The 26,318-nt window shown below is 39.4% G+C and overlaps 1 protein-coding gene across 1 annotated transcript in view; it reads right to left on the bottom strand.

The window, feature by feature from the left end:
- ppp1r16b (protein phosphatase 1, regulatory subunit 16B) overlaps positions 1-26,044 on the bottom strand; it is an 88,654-nt gene extending 62,610 nt beyond the window's left edge. The window contains exon 1 of the mRNA XM_044347785.1: positions 25,843-26,044. The gene's annotated coding sequence lies outside the window, so the exon portion shown is untranslated. The remainder of the gene's footprint in view (positions 1-25,842) is intronic.
- Positions 26,045-26,318: the final 274 nt, after the last annotated feature.

Raw genomic sequence — 26,318 nt, 5'->3', positions numbered from 1 at the left:
TCAAAATAAGATCCCAACTAGTTTCAGGCTTCTATACAATATCATTTTTTAATGTGACAATGTGATGTAACAATTCTGCTGTGTTTGCATCAGCGGGGAGATCTGTCGCATCAAAAACAAACGTTCCTAACTTCTTCCTAATCTGCACAGAGCTTTTCATCCGGCTGCCGGCCAGACGGCTACTTCATTATATTAATGTTTGATTCGAATAAAATAGTTTTGAGTGACAAGTTATGATTCGCTATGCGTGTACATTTATGACCACAAGCCTCCGATTCAAAACAATGCAAGCATGACGACAGAGAAACACACCTGTCTGTCTGTGTCAGTTTCGCCTCCACACACTCTATATGAACATCTGTGTGCGCGTTCAGCTGAGAGGTTGTGTCATGTCCAAAAATGTAGCAAAATAATTGATGACATTAAAAACGCATTGATTGCACAGACAGGGGACATCCTCATTAGACAGGCTACTTCAGAAAACACCGGTGGCAGCAACTTGACAGTTGTGCACTAACTATTAAAAAGTTCCATATACACTACACAGATGTTTATGGGCTTAATGAATGAATGAATGAATGAATTATATTTATTTACATTGGTCTTTTTACAGCAGAGTCGTCTCTGAGACGCATTGCAAACACACACTAAAACAGGCCTCTGTCATATGAGGAAAATGTAGGCTATGCCTCAGCCTCACACTCAGGATGACAGTGAAGATGACGGATGAAGACGAAGATGAGTAGGAGTTGAGTTGATTCAGTAGAGTCACAAGAATTAAGTCAAGTGATTCACATGTTTTGTTATTTTAGAGTTACTGTATTTTTGGAATTGGTTTATTTTATAAAGAATTTAATTACGTCAATACAATATATAGGCTAGATAAGACATGGGATAAAAAACATGTTCCTCCTTAAAATAACCTGGTTTATTTTCGTTGAATAAGAGTACATTTATGTTTCTACCTTGTGGCATATTTTGATAAACTGTACAGTGAAAGTGTCAATAAATAATTAAATTCTCCATTACAATAACTCACTACATGATAACTATCTGGTGGGAAAACTCAGTAAATTATGCAATAATCAAGATATGGATGATGGAATAGTGGCATTAGAATGTGCCAGAGGCCACCAAATTTGGGCTTTTACAGAGAAGTTTTCTCCGGGGGAACATGCCCGCCCCCGGGACCCCTCTAGCTGGCTACTTTTTCCCACTGGCTGTTTACTCCATATCCTTGTGGAAAAGCCCTGCTGCATCAAGTGTGCATTGCTCCACGTGACAAAATGTGCACAGGAAAAGGGAGACAGGATATCAATTTAAAGTGAGACTAACGTTAGGTGTCAAGCGGCAGTCAAGGCGGAAACGTGATACAGTACGCGCATCGGTTTGAGGCCACAGCAGATTTATGATGAAGTTGAACTATGGCACCATACATGAGCCTGACAGTCTGTTTTTATCATGAACCGTCTATAGACTGTGAGGATCTTTAAGAGGCTCTTACATGCTAGAGTTCGGAGGTGGAGAATGTTGAGGAGGCAGTCACTCTCTCTCTCTCTCTCTCTCTCTCTCTCTCTTTATAATTGGACTAGGCCTCAGTGTTTTTTGGGGGGGGGGCAGACTACATCCAGCTACAGGTGAGCTGTGTTTAAGTTACAAACTCAAAACAGGAAGACACTTGTTCCAAAGTGTTCTAAAGAGTACACAACACACATTAGCATTTTATTTGCATATATGCTGCCTGTTTTTTTTTTTTTTTTAAAAAAGCAGTGTCCTTTACTAGCCTCAAACCATAATTGACTATTTTGTAAAACATTTATCTGTTGCTGACCTGCCAGACAGAAACATTAATATAAATACATTATGAACCACACAGACATAACTTTACAAACACAATATGCTTTAAAAACAGTGTATAAATGTCAAGGTCCCTTGGCTAACTGCATTGAGATGCTAGAGAAAACGGGGTACTCAAGACATTTTGTCCGTCATGGCCGCCCAACACTTCAGTGCAAAAGGCCCCGTCTCTGTGCATTCAGGTCCTTTTCATCACTGACAACTATAATGGTGAGGTGTATGTTCATCATTTTCCACACTTATGAGCAACCAAATGCCCTCTAAAGGACAGAGGACAAAAAAGAAAACTCAAACCGAGGACGTTTTACCAGTCCTAACTCAATTTAAAAAAAGGAGCTGTTTGAACAGAAAAAAACTACATTTAAATTGGTCATGAAGTAGTCTTAAAAATGCTCAGGTTAGGAAATGAATGGTTCCAATGAAGGCCTGAAAAGTGTGTGTGTGTGTGTGTGTGTGTGTGTGTGTGTGTGTGTGTGTGTGTGTGTGTGTGTGTGTGTGTGTGTGTGTGTGTGTGTGTGTGTGTGTGTTGAGCAGTGCTGACATCAGCTTTGATTCACTAATATCTCCACACGGCAGCTGGATTGAGGTCATTCTGGACCTTTCATCATCATTATGGAGGTGATTTGGCACAGAGGGCAATACACTATAGATGTATAGATAATAGCAGCACAGGCAGGATTTAATCTAAACCTTTTTTTTTATAAACCGTCCTTCTGGAACAGAAACAGCTTCCTTTTCGCTGCTTCGGTGCAGACTTTTAGATTTTTTTTCCCCTCACATCTTTCTTGCTTATTTCCCACATTCACCTCAACCTACACGTACATGTTTGTCAGCAGCAGGGAGAAAATAAACAGTCATTCAACTTCACAATCCCAACTTTCCCTATGCTTTCAACTATATCACATTGTCTTCATCGGCAAATACAATTTGCTCTAGGGCAGAATCAAAATGACTATGCACACTGACCTGCGCTCTCGGTTTGCGTTTGTTGACGAGGCAGCGTCTCTGGTTATGAGAGTTTAAGCGCTGGGAGTCGACTGAACAGTTTCTAGATTTTACATTGTACGGTTTGTCTCCACCTGCCGGGTCGCTAACACTAGCTAGAAGCAGTTTGCACATATCGGCTGGATGTTTTGTAAATTGTCAATTAAATCTTTCAATTTTATTCATAAAAACGTCAATAACGTCATAACAAAAAGTGATCTACTAGTGGTAGCGGTAAGGAGAAACTCTCCTGTAAAGAAACTCAAACAGCAGCAGATCAATTAGTGAGCTGACCTTTCTGCACTGTCTGTGCTGAAACTAATTATTAAACTGGATGACTGTGATCTACTTAGCTGAAGCATCTGGTACCGACAGTCTGTATAGGATAACCTGTATTTTATACGTCACGATGACAGTCTTATTATTCTTGCTCAACTGTCTTAAAAAAAATATGATGTTTCAATCAAAAATTGAGATTTGATTTTTTTGGTCATATCACCCATCCCTAATTTGGTCAGTTGTCATAGAGATGGATCTGTCGACATGCGACAACGCAACAGATCGACACTTCTATCTCTATGACAAACTCCATTCGCTGATGAAGACCATGGCATACGGCTGAAAGCTACAGACAAAGCTAGTTTGTTTAGTCAAACAACTGTTTTCAATTTGAGGAGTGAACTTTGATGTTTAAGTCATTCAGGTTTTAAAATAAGTTCCATCATTTGAGGAACCTGTGAGACATTTCTGAACATTCTTCTTCTGTGGTGTCCTTACTTTTCAAAATCAGCTCTGGTCTCTGGGACGGCCACGCGACGGAACAAACTTCACAGGAATACTTTTGACCTACGTGTGAACGACAGAAAACCAGTGTTGCCAGGTTCTATGTAACAAAGAGGCTTTGATATGTACTTAATGAATGAGCTGCTTCGTCACCTTTTGCACATTTACTGCATTAAAAAGATACTGATACTGCATCAGTACTAGGAAACTATTTAAAAAGTGGCAAAGATATCAGAAATCTCCGCACAGCAAACAACCGGGACTGGAGCCAACTTTCTGTTTCTCTGTAATCCAAAGACAGCATGTTCATTAGTTTGAAGTAAATCTCTCCACCATCCACAAACAGTCTGCGCAGTCATTGAGTTCATGATGAGTTGAGCAAGTCAACACAAAAAGTTAATTTCCTCTGCATGAAGGCAGTGCAAGGTAAGGTCTTATCTATTCATTTCTTAGAGTCAAAAATGCATTTGATTCTATCTGAATAGATTTGTGTTGAACGCTTTTGTCTGAGTATCGGCAGAATCAGCGTCTTGACGCAGATTCTTTCAGAGAGAGAACACGTTTAAACTAACATACTTGACACTCACAATGAAGTCTGGAGGTCTCACAACAAAATGTTCACCGATGTTTACCTCATCAAAACATTTTGAAGGAGAAGGCCAAACATAACTCTTCACTTCATTTAATCCAAATCATCTCACTAGACAGGGACATCACAGGAAGAATGATTGTTGCAATTCAGCTTGAATGGATGCTGCCTGGCTTTAAAAAGAGTTAATGTTGAGTGGAATTGAGGTCAAAATGTTTCCGGTGAAAAGTTTTATTATTGAGATTTTGCTCAAATGCCAAAAACGCACATCTCATTCGGTATCAAACAAAAGATTTTAATAACTTAAATGAAGACTATATCTTTTTAAAGACTTCCCCTCTACTCACTCTCATCCCATTATGATTATATAACATATTTATGTCTCCACAATACATTACAGATATGCTTTTCATAGCAGGTTTTTACAATCAATGACGTCACCTGTTTAACTCCTAAATATAACAAAGAGCAGGACAAAGCAGTGCAAAGGTTCACACTTGCTCTCTCAGCTGGAATGGACAGTAAGTACGGAGCAAGTTGCCAAAATAAGAAAACTCCAGCCAGTAAGGCCATGGACGAGGCCATGCACTGGACCACAAAGAGTGAACATGTTTTGCTCATGAGCTGCTGTACTTAACGCAGTCCTCGCTCCTCCTCACAGTTCTTCATCTTCTGTTATGAAGAGACAAGTTAAGGCTGTTATCAGTCTCTGACTGGCACAAGCAGATACGATGACAAAAATGTAGACAGGCAAAGACACACACTCAACCAGGCAGCAAGAGGCAAACACATCTGAGAAAAGAGAGGAAACAGACTACATATGAAAGGATTAGTTGATTGGTAAAACAACAGAAAATGACAAAAGTACAGTTGTATAAAACAAGTACTTTGAAGATGTCATCTTGGCGTCTGATGTCTATTATCTGAGATTTAATAGGCTATATGATTAATTAAGAAAACAATTGTGAGATTAATCAGTCATGAAAGTAATCGTTGCGAACTTAAAGGATATGGCTGCCGATTTTCTATATTTATGCAGCAGCTGTAGACTTCCGCTGTTGTCCAAAAACTATTGAAAACACGTCGTTGCACTGGATGATGTGTTCCTTCACCACAAAGACTACAGTAACAGTAGTTTGCTTAGAAACAGCTCCTAATAATACTAATAATACTAATAACAGTGATCGCAATTTCAGTCTCTGGAGAGTAGTTCCTTGTAGAGCAGTCGCTACTTATTCTGTTTACAGAGCTTTGCTAGCTTATTGTGCTACACATCACAACAATTGTAAATTTGTAAAGATCTTTAGTATAAAAGACATGAGGTTGTGATATGTAGCACAACAACTGATTGATCGAGTTAATCAGCTACGATTTTAAAAATTGCTTACAGTTATTTATCAAGCAAAAGGATAGAAGGAATTAATCAGCAACTATTGCTTAATCATTTATGTCATTTTAAAACAAATATACCAAAATTTCTCTGGATCCAGCTTCTTCAAATTTGAAGGTTCTGCCGCTTTTCTTTGTTTTATGTGATAGCTAACAGAAAATCTTTGGGTTTTGGTGTGCTGGTTGGACAAAACAAGACACCTAAAGGCTTCATCTTGAGTTCTGGGATAGTGTGATGGGCATATTTTTTTCTATTTTTTGACATTTTATGGACCAAATGTTTAAATGATTTAAGATTTTTAAAATAATTGGTAGTTGCAGACAGTAACAAGTAATACACAACTTCCTACACAGAAAAAAACACGCACGCACACACACACACACACACACACAAACAAACAAACAAACAAACACATACACACTTGCTACACGTCTTTGCATCACTAATAATGTCGGTAACAGTGCATGACATTTAGCAGTGAGGAGGCGCGTGCTGTGTCAGGACGCTCTGCATGGAGAGACACAGTGGAGGCAGTGTCACACACAATGGCCCAGTGTTTGCGTGACAGAGTGTGTGTGTGTTTGTCCGTATGTGTCTCTGCATTTTATCTACATGTCTGTATATTCATGTGAGTTGTACAAACCCCTCTATGTTACGAGACATATGTATGTACACTGTGTGTGCATGCCTGCTTGTAAAACTGTGGCCTCAGCAGAAGAACAGGGAGCTGTGTCCCTCCAGTCACCCGTCCAGACCCACCGTGGCCCCCCCGAGTCCTTGAGACCTCGTGTTCCAGGCCGGTGCTTATGTCTCCAGGTCCTGCTAATTCATTTAATCATTTACTAATACCAACGGCCATACCATTCGGGGCAGACAGTAGCCGAAGTCGCACAAGTAACGCAGTCCATCATTCACCTCATTTCCTGCAGAATCCTTGTATCACTTAGAGGTCCTTAATCAACTGACTGACTCACTGACTTGGTTTCGGGGTTGCTAAGCATAGGAGACAATTTCACTGTTAATTACAAAAAAAAAGAAGAGAAAATTACTCTGTGATTTCTTCAAGGCACTGATGCGAAATGAAGGATTGAATGTTGTGCAGCTTTGCAAAGCCTCTGATTCAATCTATATTAACTTTTTACACTATTTGGAAAAGTACAAAGGGATTAAAGGGAGCATTTTATTGAGAAGATATTTGCAATAAAAAAAAAAGCTCGATCCAATTTCACGTTTAAAATGAGCAATATAGTCTCTTGGAGTGGGATGAAATGACTTCTTCTGATTTCATAATTCAACTGAACCATAAAAGCTTTTGGAAAGTCTGCTCTGCTCTTACCAATGTGTTAAGAGACTAAAACCACTTCCATAATATGAGACTGTGGGGTAACCATCATGACACTTTGTCTGGTGTCACTGGTGCAGGTGAAGAGCCTCAGCCAACATATTACGACTCAAAATTAAAGCATTGTCCACTCTTTGCATACCAGAAAAGGCTCAACAATGTAGGGCATTTATCACATGCTAATTGGTGCTTAAATCATGCTGCACAGAGAAATAACTTGTTCAAATGTTCAAATACTCATAAACAAGGCTCATTAGGACTCAATCAATTTCCAAGCCAGTGAATTTCAGACAGGTTGTAAACAAGCCAACAGTTCAGCGACATTATCCAAAAACCGGTGATTACGAACCAGGTGCCAATCCTAACATGACATGCTGCGATTGAGAATTCATTAAAATTATATCGCATGCAGAGAGAGAGGGTGAAATGAATCACTAAAAGTAGTGGAAACATTGCTGAAATGTGCAGACTTCACCAAACCTAATTTAAAAAAGGGGGAAAAAAGAGACCAAAGCTCATTATAGACAATTCAAGGATCCCTTCTTCGCTTACTTCTTCTCAATAAAGGCAAGAAATCAGTCCTTGGTCAGGGGAATGCTGAAGGTGTGGAACAAGGTCAGATTTCTATTTGCTTGGTGATCAAATGTCAGCCTGTATAACTGTGTGCAATTATTTTTCCGGGTAGGTGGTGGGCTATGTATATCTCATGTCAAAGATTTCAGTAAGATGTGTGACTTTTGTGGCCATTGTTTGTAGTGTTTGTTTTTGTATGTTTACGAAAAAATCATAATAAAAAAAGGATCCCTTCTTGCTGATTTCATGTCAATTATTCATAGAACATTGCAAAAATATCCTATTTTATATAATGAACAGTATAAAATAACACCCAGTTTTGGAACATTTGAACTTGATAAAAGGGTACTTGAGCTCATCTGACTGGACTACTGGGGTACCTCTGGCATTGACCGATCTAAACCACTTCATTTGGGAGGTAAAACCCAGTTAGCACATCTGAAATGCTGCTTATAATCACTCATTGATTCCACACAAGTTTGGCTACTACTTTAAATAAACCTCAGAGTTTATTTAAAATTTGAATGACTACTCATTTCTTCCTCTATTAGACTTCTGCTTAGAGATCTCAGCAATTAACTTGGTGGGTGCAGTGTGATCATTACAGATGAGAATAATGAGCCAAAACTATGAAAAAAAAGACCCAAGTTGTAATAAACATGAATTATCCTTTCAGTTTAGAGCCTCAGTTTAACCCCAAGGTCCTCATTATCATACACCAGTGATTATTTTGGGCCCTGAGCCAGTGTTTCTGAAACACTGCACAAAAAGGCTAATGACACAGCACATGGCCATTAAAAAAAAAAAAAAAAAAAAAAAAAAAAAAAAAAAAAAAAAAAAAAAGGGGAAGCAGTTGGTTTTGACTGTTACGCTGAGATTTGACATCTGACCTTCATGACAACTGAGGCCATTAGCTGGAACACGACCCCCGGCCGTGTCAAACTAAAGTCTCTAAAGTCAAAGTGACAGAACGCAGGTCTGTGTTCGGAGAGCCAGAAATACACTGTGAAGGAAATTACAAATACTACTGCACACGTCTCACGTCTGAATACAGTTACTGCGCATGGAACCACATTTTAATTACTGCATATGTAATCGTTTTTAATTTCTACTATGTTTAATTATGAAGAATCTTACCATGTAACTTTTAACTGAGAGAACTTCAACCCGATTATATACTAAAGTACTATAAACGTAACAGAGGGGTTCATGGAGCGTGAGCAGACAGAGATGTCTTAGTCTTTGGAAGTGCGAGGAGGGAGTTTGAAAGGCGAAGGCTAAAGGGACGTGTCAGAGGATGGCAAGATTGTCACAGAAAGAACAAGACCAGATAAGGAAGTATGAGAAAGTGTTCACTCGCTCGCAGTTCTCAGCAGGTGAGCGGAGGCAGAAGCGCCTCCAGGAAAGAAACACTGATAAGTAACAAAGAGCTGGCTGTTGCACCGACCGATTGCTTGTAAGAGTGACAGAAAGCTCTGTAGCTTTCATGACTATATATTGTGTGTTTGACTTCGCCTTTTCGCTCTTTGTCTAACACAGACACTGTGTGAACGTGTAATGCTCCGAGCTTTAGTAAAGTGTGACAATATTGTAAGAGATTTGTGTCTCGTTCCTCTTTGTCACAGCGGAGTTGCAAAATTGCCACCACACACACACACACTACATAACACCGTAAACACACTGGTATTGACTGCATAGAACTTCACCGACTGATTATCCATTCAGTTCTCTCCAGTGAATTAAATACTGACTTTTTTATTCTGTTCTAAGCTTCATTTCATATTCTTTGCATTGCGTATTCAGATCCACACAGAAATTTCAGTCTTCTGTTCTCTAATATCTGTAGAAAATGATTTACATCACGTGTTAATGCCATATATACACACGTTGTTTTTGCTAATTATGTATTCTTTGTGTAATCTTTTAATCATGCATCGTCTTCATTTGCATTTCTTTCATGTTCTGATTTAAAAAGCATGTTTTCTTTTTGTTTATTATCTCATTTGTGAAGATAAACATGTAAGACAACACCAACTCCATCATTTTACACCCCACTCAATCACTTTTACACAACAGGGTACACATTTAATTGGAATAACATTACCTTTTCTGAAATTTTGAAATCTCATATTAAATGTAGCTTTTATTTCATTTTCTCTGATTGTATGAACCAATCTGTTAGTGTTTTATTTACTATTATGGACATCCATCTCAGCTCCCTCAGCAGCGACGGAAGCAGCCTCCTTTTTTCTCTCCCCCCCAACAGAAAGAGAATAAAAACCGTCTTACTCAGTAACAGAAGAGAGCAGAGGAGTGGAAAGAAAAAGCAGAGTAGCAGCTGCTGCTGTATGTAAACAGATAAACAGAAAACAGACCAGGCTTCACTGAGCCGTGGAGCTCCACACTCACACACACACACACACACACACACACACACTTGGTGAAAGACTCAGATCTTAAGCTTTAAAGACGAAGCCTCAATGGATGTCTAGAGTCCAGTGAGGCACCAGGCGGCCTCTTGGTTATAGTAGCTCTCCTGAGCCAGAAGCTGGAACAAAACGAATGGCCGACACTATGCTATGACACCTTTAGTGAAATTTATCAGAGAAACGTGTGGAGGCACAAACGCGTCACATCAGATTAGTAGGACTGGGTATCATTCAAACATTTTGGATACTACTGCCCATGCAATATGACACCGAAATGATACCTTTTTGACACCTTACCTTTGAAAAATATAAACATGAATTTCTTCAAAACAAAAAAAGCCAAATGCTAAATCTTTTGGATTAAAAGGCAGCTGTACACGAACTTGAAAAACACGAAAACTGGTGACATTTTGAGTTTGACAGTTCATTCTTGACCTTTGCAACAGCAGTTGACATGAATAATCTTTTTACTTTAAGGTCTCCTTAACTTGAAAAGGGAACATTGCCCTCATTAAATACAGTCTAAATTTATTATTCTTTGCTTCCAGCTTCTCATATGTGTAGATTTTCTGGCTTCTTTATTCCTCTATGACAGTAAACTGAATATCTGGGTTGTGGACTGTTGGTCGAGACAAAAGAAGACATCTGAGGCCACCTTGGGTTTTGGGAAACTGATTAACATTTTTCACCATTTTCTCACATTTTATAGACCAAACGACTGATCGATTAATCAACAAAATAATCAAGAGATTAATTCACAAATAGAAAAATAATTGTTGCAGCCGTAATCTGATAGAAGAAAAAGTAAACACTATTAATCTAGCCAGAAATTCATTAGCATGTTTTGTACTTAACAGTTTTCGATAATCTGTGTTACAGGCACATTTAGGTCAGTATCAAAAAAAAGTATTGAGGTTTGATACCCCGCCTTAAATATTAGGATGATTCCAATCGTCTGGTGGCACGTCAGCAAGAACATCAGTGCTCAGATTCATCAACAGAAAAAAAAAACCTACAAAATGCATAAAAAATAGAATAACATAATGAAAACATTTAACTTTGCAAACATGCTTTATCTGCCCAACAAAACAATACAAGTTAGCTTACAGCAGTTAGCTTTAGGAATCCAGAGTCAGAGCAGTCGCAGACAGAATGTCTCTACGAGATAGAAGTGTCTGTGAATTACAGCAGCTTTGTTCAGCTATGGTTATTTTAGACGCAACGGCCACTCCAGCTGTAGCACTGCTAATGTTAGCACTAGTGTAGACTCATCACCAGATGCAGTGGAGTTTGTCCCTCTTCGGCAGTCTGGGTTCACTGTTTACCTGGAGACAGACTCTGACATAGAGGCTAATATGAGAGTGCTGCGGTATCATTATATCGCTTTCGTGCCCCTCGGTTCCACTTGTTTTTTTCCTCTTTTCCAGAGGACATCTACTTTCTTTCTACACCAGTAGCTTAAACAATGCTTTGCGGTAGGAAATGGGCATGTACTTTGACGTGCAAGACAAAAACTGCAGACTGACTGGCTGTTGACACGTTTATTTCTGCTGTGTCAGATCTATCCATCGAGTAAAAAAATGTGCAAGTTTATCATCATAATCGACATAACTTTTATTGTGATCCCGTATCAAGATCGTTTTATTGCCCAGCCCTAAAAGAAAGCAATCTAAGTTGTTGCAGCAATGCACCACCTCTCCATCTATCAAATCAACAATCCAGCTCCTCTCTCTCTCTCTCTCTCTTTCTTTCATCCTGTCTTAGCCTATCATGTCTTCACTCCTCCATCCCTCTCTCCCTCAGTGTCCTCTAAGAGGACGTTTTTATTCTGTCTGGATTACTTGTCCTAGTTGGCGCTGGGTTTGCTAGTGGGGAGAGAATTTATTTCCTCCGGTGGAGCCTTGATTTAAAGCACTCAGGTCAACTTGATTCTGGGTCATCCTCTCCCCTGTCGTAATGAACCAGGGCAGTGTTAGACAGCAGACAGCGTATCGACAAAAACAAGGTGTTGAGGTGCTACAGGATGCCACAGCTGGCCAGCTGTGTTCAGAGCTGAGCCAAAACGCATCAACACATATTTGGTGGCCCAAAAGTAATTCAATATTCCACGGTGTAAAACATGAAGCAATATGCTGAACTCAACTGAACTCATAAGCACTCAACTTACATTAGCTTATGTCCATATAAGCCATTTACATGCCATTTGATGCTTGTAAATAGCAAGCAAGCAATCTTGCAGTAAATCTGTGTTTCTCGGGCGGGACTGATCCTGCAGGGCCTACTGACCAACATATTAATCACTGCAACACAATCACACTATGAACTGCTAAAACTAAACACTATCACAACTGTGTGGTTAACAGTTGTGATAGGTCAGATCACCAACAATGATAAGAAGCCCTACCTGGAAGAGCTGGTTGTGGATTTTAGGAGGAAGCAGCAGAAAAGCTACACATCCCTGAGAATCAACGACACTTGTGTCACTACTGTATTTCCCTTCACTGAAAATATGAGTATGTGACAAATAAATGTTTGTATCTTGAAAAAAATACAACACTTCTGGACTTAGAATCATGCAATGTCCACATTATAATCCCTGTTAACCTAATTCACAGCTGTACTTCGCCCTGCCTGACACGGCCAGGTCAACACTGCACCAACAGTCCCACCATTGTGCTGTCTTCAATCCAGTATTTAGCCAATCCGGACAAAACCAGAACTCACTGCATGCAGGATCTACTACAGGTCAAGACAGACCGAGACCTCAGATCACCCAAAAGGAAAAGTGTATGATGGCCAATGACCTGAACCAATATTTAAGTTCCAAATATGTCTTATGTGCAAAACATGTCTTGATGCCTTTGTAAGACTGCAAAAACCAAAGACATTCTGCTGTTTAGACACATTTTCTATGATAATGATAATTTATCATGATAATTTATTAGTTTCACAGAAAAATAAACAACTTAACTTTTGTCATTTGAAATATATTTTCATTTTCTACTATTTTAAAAGGGCAGTATGCTATCTCTAAGTTGCAGCATTTAGTCTTTTACTTTTACATTTTCACTTCCAGATACTACTCTATTATTTTAAGAACTTGCTATGGCACTAAAAGAAATAGGTCTGTTATTTGTATGACATAATTGTACATATTTACGTTTTACTGCATTGCTTGTTGCAGCCTTTTTCAATAGAATATCTATTCTATATCTAAAGTTTCTCTTTTTCTCTTGCTTCTCCATCTTGTTTTTGTTGTTTTATTGAGAGGAGGGAGGGCCACAGACAAATAACACCAAATATATTTCATACAGTCATACAGCTACAAAAGCCTGACTGAGCCAAAGCATTTTGTCATTCTGCTTTCATCAAGTCCAATAATGCCTGAGTGTTTGACACATGCAGGTGTCACCAATCATTACTTGGAAATGCATCCACTACTGCACCTAAACTGGCACTAAAACAACAGTAAAAATGACCTGACAACTTCACTTAATGGACCTTGTGGTCATACGTCAGTGCCAGCTGAATAATGGAGGAACAAAACTGGGATATTCAATCAAAAAGCAGTTAAATGAGCAAATTAGACTAGAACGAAAATACTCTAAAATGTGAATCAAATGAAAAATTAAAGTTTTTATGAGCAATAACATCTACTTGGACAAACAAACTAACGAGCAACCTGCTCTGACTCAAATGTTTAGACAGACTGAGATATGCTGTCAATCAGCTACAATGTTCTTGGTGCAGTTTGAATGAAAATGAAGCTGTACAATGTGGTGGAAGAAAATAAACACTTTGAATGATCTCAAAAAGGTTCTTGAGCATTCATAGATTGGACTCTGAGGATGATTTTTTTTTTTTCTCCAATTCCCACCTCAAACTGATTCATCTTCATCTCACAATCGTCTGTCTGCCAAAGATGGAAATAAGATTTAGAAGGATGCAAATAAACAACAGGTAGACTGAAAGCATGCAGTGGCATGTTAAGTGCAGCAATAGGCAGGACAAACATTTTGATGAGTTTTGACAGCAAAAGCCTGCATAACTGCAGCAACTGAAGCCCGATGCAGTCACAAACCAATGCCTATTTTGTTTGAGTCTCTTAAAATTAGAGCCAAAAAACCCAACAAATTGTTTTATATCTATATTAAACAAAGACAAGCATGCAAATCGTAACTCTTCTGTTAAATGAAAAGCAATTTTAGCTCTAGATCTGCTGCTTGTAACTATAAGATATAGACAGATTTTCCATCTGTGCACAGAGCCACAACAGAGCTAGCAGCAGGTCAGAGGGAGGCCAGATTAACCAGCAGACACTGTGCAACCTGAAGGATTTACAGCACTCTTACTGCTCACCTTGTAAGCTTCTTGTTTATCTTTGTTCGTGTAAACTGAGGTTTCTTGTCGGCAAAGCCGGATCTGCCATGGAGGCCTAAAAACTAAAAATCAACCATGATAAGGTACTTGTACTTTCAACAGTGCCTGTATTTCATCACGTAACATACCTAAAGGAAATATTCTTCAAACAGGTCATGAGGTCAGAATCAGGTCTATTAACACAGTGGATTAAATCTTATCAGAGAGAGGCAGAAACAAGACAGCGAGTAAAACAGACTTGCCGATAAACATCATCGCTGTTACTGCACCATTTAGAGGCAATCCTTTCAAGTGTTTGCAACCCCTTTCCTACATGCACCTTAAACTTGTGAATGTTTTATTTCCATGTTAGCTTCTTCAGGAAACAGGAACTGTGATTACAGAAATCTTCTTCCATAGCTCTAGTGAGAACAAAAGCCATGGATTTCCATGAGAAAGCATGAGAAAAGTCATTTTTATTGGATGATGGTTTTACATAAAGCCAGCAAGCCAATGAGAAGATTAAAAGGTGCCCTGTGGAGTTTAAATTCACTTTTTAATTGCCAAAATGTATTGTGTGTATCCATGAGGTCTGACTGCAACTTACATGAATTATTTTAATTACTGATGATCAAACTTTCTTGATTAATGGTTTAGTCTATGAAATGTTAAGAACTAGTGAAAAAATTTCTCAGAATTAAAAGGTGTTTTTGTTTTGCAACTGCATGTTTGGTTTGACTAAACCCAAAACCCAAAGATATTCAATCTATAATGATATAAAACAGAGAAAAAAAACTTCACATTTGAGAAGCTGGAACCACAGACTATTTGGCAACTATTTGTTTTGATTGTTTACACCTAGGTTTGCTAGCTTGTCGTGTTTGTCTCCGCTACCTTTGCAGGTTAATTGCTACACTTCTTTGTATGTTACCAACATCAACAGTCAATCAGCAGAATATCATGAAACTACCAGCAGGAATCTGCCGTTTGAGGTTTGCACGATACAAACAAACCTGAGACCCACTCGTGTAAAGTTGCTCCATAGCACCACTAGTGGTCAAAAACTCCACAAGCTACCTTTAACATTGTGAATTACCAAGTCTCACGAGCCAAACGCCATGTCTTGCACAAGCACTGCATATTCAACAAAGATAAGTCATTTTTCCATATACAGTAGAAGACCTGTGTGTGAACCGCTGAACTATCGTGAACTTTTCCAGAAAATTGAACCTAAAATGTTGTAAGTTCTATGTGTTTAAGAGGCTCGAGTCTTCTCATGTAGACCTAGCCATCTGCATTCCTGTCTTACAGTCCATTAGGCTAACTTTGAAGAAATATAATTCACCTCTTCTCTCCAGCAAACACTTTTAAGTAAAGATTCAGGTCCTTCCATGCCCAAATAATATTTTATTTACTTTTCTTCCTCTGCTTTGTTGTCATTTGGGTATCCATTAGCTTGTCATCTTCGTTATTGTGTGATGGCTCCTATTTATTCCTTGAGATGCTTTTTTTGTGAATGTACGGGCTTTTATTTCAACCGCACATCATGAGCCTATTTCTTTCTGTTACATCAGCAAGAGTCTGAGGTAGCAGCGACCAAACTAGGTTTACAGCTTTCAAAGGGATATCCAGAGCCTCCAGCCAGGGTTCCCGGCCTTTCCTGAGAGGACTCCGCACTGATCCTCGTTCTCCAACTCAATTTTGAAAAGGATAAATGGTCTCTGAATGGCTGTTTTCTGCAGGACCCAATTTTCTTGTGTGGGTGGCTTTACAAAAGGCCTTAACCTCAAAGCAGGGAGAACCTGGCCTGCAGCCTTTCTGCACGACAGCAGTAGTTCATGTTTAGGGCCTGTTGTCCCGGTTCTGGGTGGGGTTATTCGTCCATCTGCTCCGCACTGACATGAGTGATTTGTGTTTATTTTAGACGAATCTGTCTGTTTATTTATAAAAGGGTTTGACCACAGCACGCCCTGGCCTCCAGGTTCTGACTGCCCCTCCTGCTACGGTCATCCGGTTCACTCTATCTCCAGGCAGATTCAGGAATATCCTTTTCATGTTTCTCTTTATTTTCTAAATTGTTCCTCCTACTCTTTTTCCCCTCTTTAGTGTCCTCTCTCTCTCTCTCTCCCTGTCTGGAGCTCTATCCCACTGTTGAGTCATTTCACTGCCTAATGATGGTTTGAGTCCCCGGCTAAGACCCAGCCAGAGTAAACAAGGCTTAGACTCAGCCAGCCTGCAGTAAGTGTCACTTCTAATCTAATGCTAAACCAAGATGGGTGCGCAGTGGGCCTGTACTGTCCCAGTAACTGCAGGCATGGGCAGCGTAAGAGCTGCGCATACTGATTTCTCATTTCACTATGCTAAAAAACAAAGATCTGCCTCCCTGCATTTGTTAGATTCAGAAAAGCAGAGAGAAAAAAAAAGAAAGAATGAAAGTACAATTGATCATCACAATCTGTTTTTTTCCTGCTAGACAGTTTGGTGCTCCTCAGAGAGCGAAACGCTGCTGCTGAGTGAGCTCAGGTGTCACTTGAGGTTTTGTTCACATAAAGAAAATGAAGGTCAAATAAAAATCATCATCAATCACAATGACACAGTAGTATTCCTAGTTATAGCACTGTTAGCAAGAAAATGCCTCTATGAGCCTAAAATAACATGAAAGCTCATCTAAGGGTTTCCCCCCATACATTCATTTATTTGCGGCGGCCCGCCACAATATCAACAATGACCCGCCACATATTGATTTTCTATTTTTGAAGCTGCTCAAGGTATATATGGTTGTTTGGCTTTTCCCCGCAGAGAGGACAGCTGGCTGAATCAATACAGAAGTTACACGTGGTATCATGTATCATGAACACTTCTGCACAACTTTGTCCAAAACTGATGCATTCAAGTGAACTGAGAAGTTAGTCTGTATATGTTCTTAGCACAGTCTCGGAGACCCAACTCTTCAGATGAATTATTACCAAGCATGCGGGACTCGAGCGGACCTCTCGACGTCCCGGGGAGCATGTAACATTAAATTAATTTATTTGTCACAAAGTACTTGGCAATTAAAATATTTGCAGTGGAGCTTATATGCGGTATTATAAAACAATTAATTCTTTTTTCACACTTACAGCCTCAAGTTGGGGTCTCAAATTCTGCAGGACCAGGCAGGTTAAATCGGGTTGGGTCTGAAAGGTGCGTGTACAGGCTATGGGCAGAATTCTGTCCATATGAACGATCGGCCTCCCTTCAGTCATGCTGACATCACTCCCCTCACCTGTACACTGTTGTCCATTTTCCCTTTGTACGCCTAAACAGGTAACAACACCATTTCTTGGCCAGCTTTACACAAACATAGCACAGATTGAAACAACAGAAAACAAATATCTATGCCATCCTTACATGTGATTTTGTTATGTGACGTTTTCAAATTATCTCCGGTTTTTGGTGTTTTGTTAGTATCTAAAAGGTGGAAGTATCATGAAGGCAACATTTTAAAAAGGCTGCAGACCGTTGGTTCCTCATCTTGATTTATTGGGAGCCTGCTGACTGCTGAACAGGAAGGTAAAACCCGGCCTGGGCAGTAGAGAATTGATCAGAGCTGTTGCAATAAAGGCCACAAACTGTTACCGTATCTCTGCCACAGCTCCACTGCCTGTCCCTGCAACTTCTTTAGACTAATGCCGCAACTGGCACTGATCAGTTAAGACAAGCTGGGGATCACCAGCATCATGTCTAGACACTAATAGACTTAAAACATGTTGCCTCTTCTGAGGTTTCCTAAAAGGAAGCTTTCAGGCAGAGTTATGCCAGTAATCAATATTTAAACAGATACAGCTGTTAACACATTAAAAAAGATCCTGCTCTTCAGAAATCTGTGCTGAACAGCACTGGTTATCCCTAGTTTATAAAACCTTAAAAACCTAATGGGCAAAACATTAGCGGTTAACAGTGTGGTATGTGAATGAGCAGGAATGTGTGTGTGTTTATATTGAGGGTTTTCTTGCAGAGTGAGCCATACTGAACTAAAAAATGGCATTTGCAGACACATCTATCTAACACACTCGCTCATACAGAAGGCCTACCTAAAAGGAACAACACCAAGGGCACAGACCACAAACAGTGACAAACACACACACACACACACAGACACACACACAAGCACACTCACACCAACCATAGCCTTGGTGATACCAGGCACAACCAAGCACCGAGAGCGTGCGGTCAATTTTAGACCAATGGGTGCAGAGCACAGACAGAAGACAGAGCAAACCAGACATTAAAGAGCCCATCTCAAACAGCAGAGGGAGAATTCATGAAAACAGCCTTCAAAAAGCATGCACACACACACACACACATATACACACACACACACACACACACACACACAGGGACTGTTTCAACAACACTTTCAATGTTGGCAGAATTTTGCCTTTGAAGTTCAACAGCTGTGTTTCTATAATCTAAGAGGCATTTTGCTCATCATGAGAGCAGAATAAATGGACTCATAAGGCCTCATATGCACACTATAGACTATTGGAAAGCATTTTTTTTTTTAGATATATACTGTATATCTAGAAAACATATCTTAAATACGACACTGAAAAAAATCAGAGAATTTCATGTTCATATGAGTAACCATGTGCAAGATTCAAACTGGAGCAGAGAGGCTTGCTGTGTTTTCCACAACAATGTGAGGAAAAAACCTTTACAATGCACCCCTCGGTCAAACGCCTTCCTGAACACAGAGTGCAGGCCACAAGCTATGAGTTCACTTCCTGTTCACAATGCTTCCCTGAATCCGATTGGTGGGTGTGTTTCTCTGATGGGCTTTTTTTTACACAGAAACATGCAAAAGAGCTACAAATACAGGATCGGCTCAGAAAAGGATGTGAAAACACTGAGTCATAGGGGACACTCTATATGCATGAAAGACTATAAAGATGTGTTTTAATTTTGCTTTTAATGTCAACAACACACTGTGCTTCATGAATGTCAGTATGCAGAAATGCAGATTTGTACAAAAAGTAGAGAATCGAGTGGCTCAACAATGTAAACTAAGAAAAACATCTTTGTTTTAAGCGTGTCGGCATTAGATTTTTTGAGATAATGCAATGCATTTTTAAAAGGATTGTATGAATCTAAGTGCTTGGTCACATTAGAAAGTGGCATCAAAAAAAAAATCATTCTTGCATTCTTGGAAATACTACTTGCAGGTTGGGCAGTGGTTAGAATTGGTTGCAGGGGTGAATAAAACAATCACAGTAAATATATTTTCATATCAAAATATCAATATATCATGATATGATACATTTTCTGCTAAATCTATAGAGGAATTGTTTATTGATAAACAAACAAAGGAATGTACATCATTACATTGATGCAAAAATCCTATAAAAATGTGATATTGCCATTAAACAGTCATGATTATCAATTTGCATCATTTCCCACAATGGTCTCATAAATGTATTAAAAAAAAAAAAAACAGAGAGAGATGCCAAAGTACAAATAAGTGTATGAGTTAGCATAAGTTATTCATAACTTGTTTATCATGTTTATGGCTGTTGGAATGAAAGCAATTTCAAATATATTATCCCTGGATAGAGTTATAGCAGCGACCTGCTGCTTAGAATGAGTTGTGGAGGAGGTGTGAAGGGTCCTGTGTGTTACAGGTTGTTTTAGATCAATGGACTGGGTTTAGAGCTTTGATAGTGGGGATGGAGTGTCGCCTGTTATTTTACTTGTATAGTTGATGATCCGAGAAAGTTTTGATTGTTTGCATGTTACTAGTCATTCTAGCAGAGGAACTGACTTTACAATTGGTCAGTGGTGCAAATTAGCATATTAAAAGTCCACCAAAGTTTAACTTGGTATGCAAATGCATCACACATTTACTTCACCTCCACCAGCGAATCCGCTAATTGCAGCAATTCAACTGAAATTTCATCCTGAAATTATAGATTAGATAATCTATACATTTCAGATAAATGCTGGGTGGAGCCCTGAGAGATAAGAAAAACACAGTCTTAAAGGGGACATATTATGCTTTTTGTGATTTTCTGTTATTTATATACTGTTATGATGTCATATATCTATGCTAAACATTAAGTTAACATGTGTAGAAATGCTCCCTGCGAGTCAAAAGCCCAGGCTTCAAACACTTCAATTGCAATATTTTGTTCCATCTTGCCGACAAGGTTGCTAAGGTTGTTGCTAAGGCTTTTTCAATGGGTTGTTGTCCATTCTCATATTTCAGATCGGATTTCAGCTCAAACATGTACAGGTGTTTTTGAGAAGTTGACATTTCGAGGAAAGAACAAGAAAAAGAAGTGAAATCCTACTAACAGTTTGTTTCATGATTTGTTGACATAGTCTCCCGAGCGGCCAGAAGTCTGCTGTGATGCACCTTCCAATCAGAGCAGAGTATAAAAAAAAGGGCTTTTTAAAAACTGTAAATCATGCAAAAGATACTCCAGTAGAACCCCAGATTATAAACATAGACCTGGACATGTGACCCCTTTAAGTCATAAAGAGCCTTTTAACTTATCTCAAGCATTTGGAGATACATGGTTTTAACTGGACAGCGACCATTTGCAAATAAACTCTCAACAGCAAACAAATCTGAGCATGAACACACACACACACACAGGGCCGATCAATTTAGACAGCAGGGTGCTAAAGCCCTTCTCTACAAAACAACGAGGTTTGTGGTTTTATCCGCTCAGCGAGCGGTCACACGAGGGGTTCAAATATCCCGTCAGCAGGGGATCCATCATGGTGTCCACTGATCACTTTAAGCATCTACGCAGCCAAAAACCACAGCTACTGGCACAATATGGAGTCCACTATAATTTACATGCCCAGCGGTTTTAATTTGGTCTCATTCTGTGTTGCATTAGAATCGAATACAAGTACTGTTTCATACCACTGCAGCACATTTATGAAGGGCTGAAAACGTACACGGGAGTAACACAAAAGAGGGAGTAACATCCTTTTTCTTGCCACCGGTTTTTAAAATGCTCTCTCTCTCCGTCTGACTCAGACATTTCTGAAAATGGGTGTGAAGTGAAATGTATCTAACCAACATTCCTTCCTTAATAATTTCACTTCAACCACTATGAAAAAGTATTAACTCTCAAGACCAAAGCTAGACATTAAAATCAACATCAAGGGAACAAGTGTGTACTTGTTTCACAGAAATAGCCCAGAAATGGGGAGTTGAGGGCCTCTTAAGTAGCCTTGATAGCTACCTTGAGATTTGCCTGCCCGCAGTATTAACACTCCAGATTAGCAGGCAGTGCCCGGTTGCTAGCTGTAATCAGAACGCTGATCTAGTATAATCGCTTTTCGATATTAAGCAAGCACGCTGGTTTCAGGCACGGCTCAGAGAAGACATCTTAAGCAGCAGGAGGTCAAGGCACAGATTTCCAAATTCAAACGTTCAAAAAGGACTTCCTGTTAGCACTGGCAAAAGGAAATTGTATTTTTTTTTTTTTAAAAAGGACAGATGTCATTAAACAACTTATTCGGTGCTTGTGTGTCTGTGCCTACTCGCTTTGATGTCAGTAGCTGTCGGTGCCCAAGCTCCATTCCAAGTCGTATTTAAGGATGAAGTAAAGCCTGTCTCCTTCAGCGTGCCTCCTGGGCCGCCTCTGTTTCAATATTTTATGAGCAACAGCCAAATCACCGTGTCGGAATAATTAAACATCAGTTAGGGTACAAAACTACAGAGAATATATTATGGAGGCAGCTCATCAGTGAAGAGGGAGTAGCGGAGGAGAGAGGCTCCTCAGAGATCAGAGACGGCTCACTCAGACACTCAGAGGAATCTAATTTTGCCATGACACTGTATACAGCCTAATGATTTATCATTTGAAATAGCAGACGAATTACTGGTTGTAACGTGGAGGAGTGCACTGATAATGTGCAGTGTGTGGATTAGGTCCGGAAAAAGAATGGCAAGAAGGTATTAAAATATTTTGGGGTTGTGTTTTGCAAAAAAAAACAACAAAAATACCCCTCAGTTATTGTAAAAAAGTTCAAATATCGGCTTAGCTTCATCTAGAGAGACCGTATCATTCATGCAACAGTCAAGTTGATGTAAAATAAGCCAGTTGTTTATTTTTCCGCTTGACTCAACGTGACACTATTTCAGATAACACTCCTTTATCAGTCAAGGCTTAAATCCATGATCAGCATATCATTAATGAACTTTTCTTACCATAAAAAGCAGGTGGTTCATCAAGGAATGTCAGAAACAAGGTTGGTGTCTTCAATGGATCCAATTGAAGATTTTATGTTTCAATTACAGATCTAAAACATTTTTAGAGGTTCAATCGCATTTGATCCAATTTAATTCAAATACTAAATATGATTTATTTTAAAATGTGTCTCAAATCTATTGAGGTTTCGCTTTAAACTATTTGAAGTAACACAAGTTTACTCAATATTTAAGAACTAAAACACGAGTAGGTCTGCGACTATACTGATTATTTTCAATGTTGACTCATCCACTGATTATTTTCTTGATTGACACTTGGTCTGCAGTAAAAACAGAAATACCCATCTCAGTTTTTTAAAGCCCAAGTTCATGTCATGTAATTGCTTGTTTTGTCCGACCAACAGTCCAAAACCTAAAGATACTGAGTTTACTATCACATGAGACTAAGAAAAGCAGCAAATCTTGACATTTGAGAGGCTGGGCCCAACGTTTTGCTTGAAAAATTTGCTAATATATATATATATTTTTTTTGCCAACTGACAATTAGATTTATTGATTAATTGTTTCAGCTATAAACTCAAGCTTTGCCAGATACATTACATATGTTCTAATGAGGTAAAAGATCATCATATGTTTTGTGTTGCTGTTCAGTCAACTCACACAACTTGTTGCTGTTTTCAAAATCCAATCAGTCTTAACTTTGACCTTCTGCTAGGGTTACAGCTTCTTAAACATTCATATTTTCTAGTTTTTTTTAGTCTTCTATAACAGTAAACTGGATATCTTTGGGTTGTGGACTTTTTGGCAGGACAACACAAGACATCTTAGTTTGCAGCTTGGACTTTGGGAACATCACATGTCAAAGCTGAAACAAAATATATACTGTCCACTTCAGCCTCCAGCTTTGTGCATACGACATTGACAGATTTTACAATATGTAATCAAACATTATAGTGTCGATGCACGGTGACGATGTTTGTGACCTGCGTGTCATTTTCAGGAATGGTGTCTTAGTATGTTTGCATACACACCTCATCACTTGTATATTCATATAAGAGCAACCGCATGCAAGTTTGTTTGCATGTCCAGCGGGCGTGTACGCATGAAGGCAGACTGTACTGTCTCTAGCAGCCCATTTCTAACACAAGCTGACAGCCGGAGTAGATGCTGAGAGCAACAGCAGGAGAAAACCCGCTCAGGACATCTCCACACATCAAACATTTAAAAGGCCAACACAGCCAGACAGGGATACCACCCAACTACCTTAACAAAGTGTCCATCTGGCACAAAGTGAGACAAACACTAGCCAAAAGATGTTTTCCATTTTTGAGTGTGCGTGCGCTGAACATGAGAGTGCATTAGAGCATGAGAGCAAAAGCAGCGACAGCGAAAGAAAGAGCCTGTAAATGGTACAGTTCTGATGTCATCATGGTTCTGACGATGTCATAGATTTTTAATGTGGCCTAGTCTGTCTGTCTGTCTGTCTGTATTGTACTGATATGATTAGCTGCTCAACAGAAAATGTGTCTCCAACAATTTTGATAATCAACTGTTTATTTATCAAGACAAATTGCTGATCTCAGCTTCTAAAATGAGAAGATTTGCTGTTTTTATGTCATTGTAAGTTTTGGACTGTCGCTCAGTTAGTTGAGTGGTTAAAGTCATTTATTAAGGAAAAAATGCCAAATATCCACTGGTTCAAGCTACTCAAATGGAGCAGACATTGGAAAACTTCGCCTTGGGCTCTGGGGAAAATGTGATGTGCATGGGTAACAGCTCCTGACATTTTATAGACTAAGCAGCTACTCAATTAATGTGAAAGATGATCAATAATGGAAATAATCATGAGGTGCATCCTTTTTACTGTGTGAAAGATGAAATAAAAGTATAACTAACGCTCATTGTAGGGCCGGAACTAGCGCCATAACAGTCAGTCCATTAGGTGATTCATCAATTGACAAAAGCAAACAGTTTTGATAATCAATTAGCTGTCTGAGGCATTTTTAAGTGAAAATAAACATTCAGTTGGAACCATTGAATGTTTTTCAAATAGGCACATTTTCTAGTTTCCATTGGCTCTGTTGGATAGTAAACTAAATACCTTTGGATTTTGGATTGTTGCCAGACAAAACAAGCCATTTGAAGCCATTGCATTGGGCTTGTGATGGCGATATTTCACCATTTGCTGACTTTTGATGGCCCAGTCGATAAACTGAGAAAATAAATCATCAGGTTAATCAACAATCAAAATAATAGTTAGTTTTGCAGCCCTAGCTGTAATGATTAGTAGATGAACAGAGTCATTCATCAAGCAAGTTGGTCGTTCAAACCTCTCAAATAGTGAGAACTTGCTGAATATATAATTGTAAATTAGGTTTTGGTCTGTTGGTCAATTACAGTTGACCGCCAGAGAGTTGATCAACAACAGTTTTACCAATCAATTAACCATTTGCTGGTTCCAGCTTCTCATTTGTGAGGATTTGCTACTTTTCTCTTTTATATGTGCTGTGTCTTTTTTGGACTGTTGGTCAGATATAACAAGCAATTTGATGACACCATCTTGGGCTCTGGATTTATTTTTCAGTATTTTCTGACATTTGCAAGACTAAATGATTAATTGATCAATCAATAATGAAAAAAAAAATCAAAAAAGCCACCCAAACAACATATTTTGAATAACGGATTAGGAGAGGATGAGTAAACTTAAAAGCATCAGACATGCTGTAGATATTGGAAGGTGTGGACACGTTTTCCATTCAAAACTTCAGAAGACGACACTGCTCCTCCCCTGCAGACTTCAGTTTGCAAAACCCAGCTTCGGCTCCGCAGAGCTTTACTCGTTGGTACTCGGGACTTTTTAAAAGTAAACGCAAAATAAATCCCTGCAGCTTTCAACCGTTTTCAAACTGAGTCCGAGTGTCCCAGCAGGCAAAGAAAGTAGCAGAGAAACGTTGTAGCGCTCGTAGGAAAAGCCATGTGTAACAGTGTGCAGCGGTGTAATGGCAACATCCCGGAGAGGATGTTGAAGCGGCTCTGCTAATCACAAACCGTGAAGCAGAAATTTACAGGCGCCAGCAGCGGAAACGACGCTTTTTCGCCGGTTTAAATGCAGGTTATCAAGGCGTTTGGTGACCCTCGGAGGCGGTAAAGTGAGCTGGCTAAAACTGCTCCAAGAAGAACAGGAGTCGGACATGCCTCTCCTCCTCTACCGCTTTTTCCTCCTCTGAGAAAAATCCCCTTCTTCCCCCCCCCCCCCCTCGTTTAGTTACAAGCGTTTCACCCCCCCCCCCAAACAAACTGGCAACATGTTTAAATTTCTGCACTCACCTCACTCCAGGTCGAGATGTTCACATGGGGGCGAGAGAAAAGCGCGGAGCCGACAGTGATATCCTGGAGGTTTAAACTTGTCCTGTTAGTAAAGACACGGCAGAGCTGGTAAGAAAAGCCTTAGTGTGTGTGACTCTGTGAGTGTGTGTATGAGTGTGTGTGTGTGTGTCTGCCTGCAGAGTCCCTCTCTCTCTTCTCTCCAACACTAAGTCACTCCTTGAGGGCGGGGCTGGCAGGGAGGAGGAGACTGAAGCGCGGATGCAGGCACAGTGAATGGCAGGGGTGTACAATGTGGGGCCCCCAGGAGCCACAACACCACCTCAGCAACAAATAAGTTTATTTTTATTAGATGGGATTTAAAGGTGCAGTGTGTATAATTTAGTGCATTTAGCGCAACAGACTTGGCAGAAATGGAATATAATATTCATGGGTATTTTTTAATTAGTGTATAATCATCTGAAAGTAAGTAGTTAGTT

Source organism: Thunnus albacares, chromosome 4 (assembly GCF_914725855.1).
Source record: "Thunnus albacares chromosome 4, fThuAlb1.1, whole genome shotgun sequence".
Taxonomy (NCBI): domain Eukaryota; kingdom Metazoa; phylum Chordata; class Actinopteri; order Scombriformes; family Scombridae; genus Thunnus; species Thunnus albacares.
Note: the sequence above shows the minus strand (reverse complement) of the source record. Positions and strands in the feature narration are given on the sequence as shown.